The sequence below is a fragment of the Malaclemys terrapin genome, chromosome 13, assembly GCF_027887155.1.
Source record: "Malaclemys terrapin pileata isolate rMalTer1 chromosome 13, rMalTer1.hap1, whole genome shotgun sequence".
Taxonomy (NCBI): domain Eukaryota; kingdom Metazoa; phylum Chordata; order Testudines; family Emydidae; genus Malaclemys; species Malaclemys terrapin.
This window is the reverse complement of record NC_071517.1, coordinates 8509249-8516462: the sequence shown is the minus strand read 5'-3', so window position 1 is coordinate 8516462 and position 7214 is coordinate 8509249. Positions and strand designations below refer to the sequence as shown.

Below are 7214 nucleotides of genomic sequence, written 5' to 3'. Positions count from 1 at the left end.
TGAGGATATTCAGACTTATAATTAATATGTTTTAACATGTCCCAGACCAGTGTCCATATAGACAATGTTTACATATTTTAAATGAAAATCAAGGCCTCCAGTCAGTGACTGCCTGGTTGTATATTTGTTTTAGAGCATGAGTATGGGTATATATTCCATGTAGGCAAATGGGTTGAGGCTCTTTACAATGGTTGCTAGTGTTGTCCCTTCTCCTGATATGAGTGTCCTGTTCTGAAACCACTGTCAGCCAGCTGCCATGCAGTAGCAGATGTTTCGGGTCTTGCCGGTTGATTTCCTGGTGGAGGAGAAATCAGCAATGTGGAATCTGAATATATTTTAAGTGCAACTTGTTTCATTTATACATACACACCAGTCCTGGAGCACACGTGACTCCAACAGCATGCAGGCAAGCCTTTCTCTCAAGAATCTCTGCAGTGCTGAGCACTTGGTTCCCAGAGAGACACTCTGTTTCTAGAATTGATGCTAATCAGAGACCACAGCAGAGTGCAAACTCTCTGGCTGCTTGCACAGCTCCCTTGCCAAGCTCTACTGCCTCCGGCCAGAACCTTGCATATCCCAAGCTAATACCACCACTACATGTCTTCCCAAGACTGAATATTTGCTCATGTAAAATTGTGCTCCTGGAAAGGCCATAGATAGTGGGGATCAAACTGGGACCTCTGGATCTTAAGCATGAGCCCCTTGTGACGGGTTGGATCACAGAAACCCCCCTGGGAGCTGCCAACTGATATGCCAACACTACTCCTGTTCCTATTTTCCCTGCCAGCTCAGGACTCCAGCACCCTGTCTTGCTGAGCCAGACACTCCCATCTGCTCCAACAAAGACCCAGGGTGTGAATTACTTGCCCCAAAGCTGCAGGTTTACCTGAAAACAGCTCACAGAAGTGTGCTTGTCTTTAGCACTCAGATGCCCAACTCCCAATGGGGTCTAAACCCAAATAAATCCATTTTACCCTGTATAAAGCTTATGCAGGGTAAACTCATAAATTGTTTGCCCTCTATAACACGGATAGAGAGATATGCACAGTTGTTTGCTCCCCCAGGTATTAATACATACTCTGATTTAATTAATAAGTAAAAAGTGATTTTATTAAATACAGAAAGTAGGATTTAAGTGGTTCCAAGTAGTAACAGACAGAACAAAGTAAGTTACCAAGCAAAATAAAATAAAATGCGCAAATCTATGTCTAATCAAACTAAATACAGATAAGATCCTCACCAGTTCCAGAATGCTCCCTTTTACAGGCTAATCTCCTTTTAGCTAGGGTCCAGCAATCACTCACACCCTTGTAGTTACTGTCCTTTGTTCCAGTTTCCTTTAAGTATCCTGGGGGGGGGGGTGGAGAGGCTCCTTCTTTAGCCAGTGAAGACCAAATGGAGGGGTCTCCCAGGGGTTTAAATAGACTTTCTCTTGTGGGTTGAGACCCCCTCCTCACCCTGTGTAGAATCCAGTCACAAAATGGAGATTCGGAATCACATTGGCAAGTCACATGCCCGTGCATGACTCAGGACTTGCAGGTAGCAGCCATTACCCACATGCTACCTTGAATGTCCTCAGGTAGACTTCTTATGTGGATTGGAGTCTTCCAAGCTCTTTTGTCTGTTAAGCGTTCAGTCAGGAAGCACTTAATTTGCACATTCCTTTCCCAACAAGTGACCAAATGTTCTAACTAAGGCTACTTAGAAATCAAGCAATTATATGACCAATGTTCATAACTTTGAACACACAAATGGTGCCTGCATACAACTAGGATGAACATAACCAGTAGATCATAACCTTTACATAGATATGTTACATGGCATATGTAGCAAAACCCTATTCTAGTTATATCATACATACATTTATGAGCACCCCCCCCCCATAAAGCCTTATGGGGTACACTGTCACACCCCTACTGCCTGAACTAAAAGTCACAGCTCTGTAAGCCAATGCTGCAGCAGACTTATCAGTCTCGCTAGGTGGCCTAGCCACCACCAGAGGGGGACAAAGGGATTGAGTCCGTGTTGATTAGCTACTCCTACTAGCCAGGGACTCTCCTGCTGAGCTTCAGCAGTCCACTTCTCTGTGTGTCACCACAGTCTTTTACTTCAGGCAGTAGAAGTTCAAGTCTCATTCCTTTAGATCCAGAGGTCCTCAGTTCATTCCCCACTGCCAACAACCCAGCCTAGGGCAATTAGCAACATCCACATGCTAAATACTTGAAGACTGGGCATAGCAGGAGCACCTGGTGACACCTGCCAGAACCCTGTATATAAATGGCTCTTAGTGTAATTTTTATTTATTTATGGGACAATGTTATATTTTTCTGTGTCAGGTGAGAAGAGCATAGAGGAGAAACAAGGGCTAAGGAAATCAGTGTCTAATATTTTTGTTTTAAGCACTGTTTCTAATTGCAAAAAGTTGTTGCTTACTTTCTATTATAGTTTTGTCAGGTATTTACAATCCATGAAAAGTCAAATTATGCCCAGGACTCAGTTTTTGTACAAACAAGATTTCAGAGACTTTAGGGCCAATATGAATGTTTCAATCCAATGACAAGAGCTTTTTGCCTGGATTTGACCTTTCCTCTGCACTGTTTCTAACACAGAGCACTGTGTTACTGCACGAGGAAGAGAGAAACTCACTACAAACTGACTAGAAACAAAACATAACAGACAGAAATCCTGTCAGTACTGATGCTGCAGAACTCAGCAATAGCTAAGCATGGACCTCCCGGGATTCGTCCCCTTCTATTCGCAGAACACTGCGCAGGAGGTCTTTGCAGCGGGAGCTGCAGAAGTGACAAAGCGAGTTGTGCACCTGCTGGTGCACCAGGGTAGTTAGTACAGGGTGACCATGACGTGGGCCCAAATTGTCCAGGCTGTATCCTTGTCCACATTGAAATAAAATGCCAAAGTAAACAATCCACATTAATGGTCTGATCATTGGATCAAGTTAGAATTTTGAAATTCGTTCAGCTTTAATCATCGGTCAGAGATATGTAATGGCTAGGTTTTTCAAAAGCAGGCACTGATTTTGGGAGCCTGAGCTGAAAGCACCATGGGCCTGATTTTCAGAGGTGTTGTACACCTGCCTCCAATATTGACTTCAGGTGGAGTCCTGGGTGCTAAGCATCTCTAAAAAGTAGTCACTCATCGATAGGTGAAGAATGCTATCACTTGTGAGAGTGTCAGTTTGAGAGTGATATAAGCTGACTGATCTGCCTTGGCATTCAACTACCTAACAGAACTGGCAGCATCATAGCACGATAGAGCTTTACCTCCAGGCATTTGTCTGAGATGGGGAGTGAGCATATGGATACAAGGAACAATAGTGGGGCTTCCCAAGCATATCCTCACAACAGGATTCAACTGCATGTCCTACAAATTAGGGGTCTGATTCTCAGTATAAATCAGGGGTAGTTCCACTGAAATCACTTTATTTAAACCAGCAAGGGAGGGGGGGAGATGCTCTATGAGTAATGGAAACACAGCAACCCTCACACAATGAGGATGGGGGTATAGCAAAGACATGAGTGGGAGACTATCTCTTTGCATTTAACAGCACACGTAATTCTTGAATGAGGCAATGCTCTGAGAAACAGATCATATCATTTGACTAGATAATGTGATCTTCCAACCATCCTACAAAAAGACAAGGGAATAGAATACACCTTGATATTCTTGGTACTCCTGCCATGAATGCAGGGAACTGGACTAGATGACCTCTCAAGGTCCCTTCCAGTCCTACAATTCTATGATTCTCCGGGTAAATGTGAAGCAGTTCTCAGAAGGAGCAAATCCAGTAAGCTCCAGAAATAGGTTGGGTCAATGATTCTTAACTGCGGCATTTGAAGTGGCCTCTGATTTTGGGTGCCCTTTTGAAAAAGAAAAAAAATTGATCTAATCTCTCAGTGCCTGTAGTGGCTTTCAAATGGGAATTCTACTTATCTACTTCATGGGGGCATGGTGAGGCTTAATTAATTAATGTCTGTAAAGCACTAAGAGACCCAGATCAGACTTGCACAGTTCAGGCCCCTTTAGTGCTCACAATTTTGTCAGGAGAGAAATTTGCCTGTCTGCATGGGTTACAGGAGCTTTTGAGAATGATTTGTTTCCATTGAGATACATTCTGAAGCCCTCCATTGTCACTGAAGGCAATGAGAGTTCACTGAAAACAGCGCCTGGGCAAGATCTGGAAATTGCAGGACTTGGCCCATTCTAAATGTTATCCTTTGAAATGAATTGGACAGCTCCAGTTCTCTGCATGAGTCAGGGGGTGCACACTTGGCTGTGTGTGTGTGTGTGTGTGTGTGTGATCTTCTTTTCTTCTGCTTCCAATTTTAATTTGCTGTGGTGCTGTACAAAACAAAGACCCAAGACCTGCCTGCTTCAGGGTCTGGGTCATTCCAGTGAACACTTACAAGCTTTTCCTATTGCTGCAGCTGGTGCTGATTACATGTGGAGAGAGTGGGAGTTTACTGAATAATTCGCTCCTTTAACAGTGTTTGTCTGCGCCTCTGTTCTACCTGTCAATTAAATGCCTCAAAGAAAGAAGTGCTTCATTTGTGCAAGAAGAGCATCCGTGACAACCCACCCCTCCAGCTCTTACCTCCCACTTCTTTGATTGTCATCCTTGAACCTGAACTCTCCTCCTCCTCCTCCCACACACCCTCTGTTTGCAAATCTCCCTGTCACAGCCCCTACATACATCACTGTCTCAATTACACCTCTGCTGATTTTCTCACCCATGCCTTTACACTACCCAAGGTGAGAGACAGTATCTCCCTTCTCTTCCCCACCTGCTAGAGCCCCTGCTCTCCAGCAAGTACACAGTGCTGCTGCCCATCCTCTTTCATGTACAAAGAAACACAACCGTGTCATCCCCACCTCAAGGAACACCACTGGCTCCACTTCCACCCTGTTCACTCCAGAATCCAGCTCCAAATACCTTCGGTGCCTTTTTAATCCTCCAGGGACCCTGTTGCAGGTCTCACCAATGCTGAACTGCCTCTACTCTCGTTAAGCATTGGCCTCCTCTTGATCTGCCATACAGTCTCATTGCTGGTGTTGCAAGAACCACCTCTGCAGATCCTGTCTTTGGGATCAGCTTTCCTGCACTGTTGCCTTATTGACTCTTAATTCCTTTTCCAAAGCTCAGCTGAAGATCGATCCTTTCCCCCTGGCATGTCTCTTAATCTCTCACTTTCTCTCTATTATAATTACAAACACAGAGTTCTACCTTGTAAAGCATCTCTGTAGAAGTGGCCCCTTCTGACTCATCACATCAGTTCCTTGCATGTATTCAGAGATAGTCACGTCAGTTTGCTTTAGTGATAATAAAAGCAAGGGCTGGGGCTTTGTAGAGCCAGCACAGCCATAAGAAGCAGCTGAATTCTGTTCTTTCATTTGTGTCATTAATAAAATTGATTACTAAGCTTCAGTTACTGACACCTGTGCACCCTCAAAGTCAACAGGGTCAGTGACCAAAACGCCGAATTTCTGGTTTGCAGGAAACAGCAATATTGCCCCTGAATAGCAGCTTCTGGGGCTGCCAAGCTCTCTGCGGCACAACTGGGAACTACTTAAAGCTGGGACTTCCAGGGCCTTCAGGCTCCCAGCTTCATCCCAGGGAGTTGGAAGCCCTGGCATGGTGGAGCTACCCTGGAAATCCTAGAGTCACCAGCCCTGGGGCAGTCCACATAGCAGGGCTGACTGGGAGCCATGGACCCTGGCAGCCCACCAGGAAACCAGGCAGGTTTCCATCATGATTCAACAAAATAGGGGAGGGATAGCTCAGTGGTTTGAGCATTGGCCTGCTAAACCCAGGGTTGTGAGTTCAATCCTTGAGGGTGCCACTTAGGGATCTGGGGCAAAATCAGTACTTGGTCCTATTAGTGAAGGTAGGGGGCTGAACTTGATGACCTTTCAAGGTCCCTTCCAGTTCTAGGAGATAGGATATCTCCATTAATTTAATTTAAAAGTTTGTCAAACTCAAGATGTTGCCACAAAACATTTCAGGTTTGACGAATTAGCATTTTCTGTCCAACAAAAGAGAGTTTGTCAATTCCAGGCAGCCCGTTGTCATTCCCACGTGGAGGGTCCCATAATCCTAGTGCTGGGGCAGGGATGAGGGGAGACAGCATGGGCCTCCCTCTCCTGTGGGAGAGGTTGTTGCGACCTTGTGTAGATAATATGGAATGTAGACTAAGAGTCTACATTAGTGAGCAAAACAAGATATCAGAATGACCTATGTATAAACAAAATGCAGCTGTTGCTCATTATTGTCTGTAACAAAAGATATAAATGCTTGCTGTAATTGTTTACCTGTTGAGAGACCTGTTTAGCTCTCTCCCTCTATGCAATTGATAGAGAGATAATAAAGTATCTGATTTGCTGTACACCCAAACAAAAAGTGAGAACTCTGTTATTCTCCACCAATTTCTGGCTGCCAGGGGGCTGTTCAGCCCCCAACACAGGTTAGGGAAACCCTCTCCCTTGCCCCTTTGAGGCTTGCGGGAACCCCCCTGCCATGCCTTCTCCCACTCCCAGCATGCCCCTGGCATTACCCCTGTACTAGGGAGATTCTGCAGGGTGGTAGCAGGGATATAGCACTAGCATCGTTAGTACTACACCTGCCACCGACACATCCTATAGCAGGGATATTCCTAGAGTGGGTGCTTCACAGCCCTTTTATGCCAACATAGTCAATGAAAAGCAGCCTGAGGGCACCCACTAACTGAGCCCAAAGAGTTTGCACAGATGAGTCCAAGGGCAGAATCTGTCCTGTAGAACCCTCCTGGAGCGTTTCAGATCGGCTCATTGCATCCCTAATGCAGACTTCAGACCGGTGACACAGCTGGTGCTTACCTGTCTGTTGTGCCATCCATCTCTCACAGGGAGGTGATCCTGTACTCTGTGCAGCATAGCCACATGTACACTGCCAAAGTCAGATGAAGGTTGCAGGAGCTGGTATCTGGAGTTCAGTGCACCCAACCTGGCAGTTGCACAAAGCTCTAAGAGGCTGAAATTTGATCTGTACATGATGGAGAAGTCAATACCCCTCCTTTTGCAGAACAATTGTGAACAACACACATTGACCAGGCTTTATGGTGCAATCTTGATAAAATACAGTAGCTGCAGAGGATAAAATAGCACTCAGTATTTTAAATGCTCTCACCGCAGACATTATACCAGAAATCACCAACAACATC

General features: G+C 45.2%; 1 long non-coding RNA gene across 1 annotated transcript; it reads right to left on the bottom strand.

The window, feature by feature from the left end:
• Window positions 1-6922, bottom strand: LOC128847300 (uncharacterized). Its single transcript, XR_008446888.1, has 2 exons — window positions 6871-6922; window positions 1-295 (listed from the first exon to the last, which is right to left on the bottom strand). It is a non-coding gene; the product is annotated as an uncharacterized LOC128847300 (long non-coding RNA).
• Between the last annotated feature and the right edge of the window lie 292 nt (window positions 6923-7214).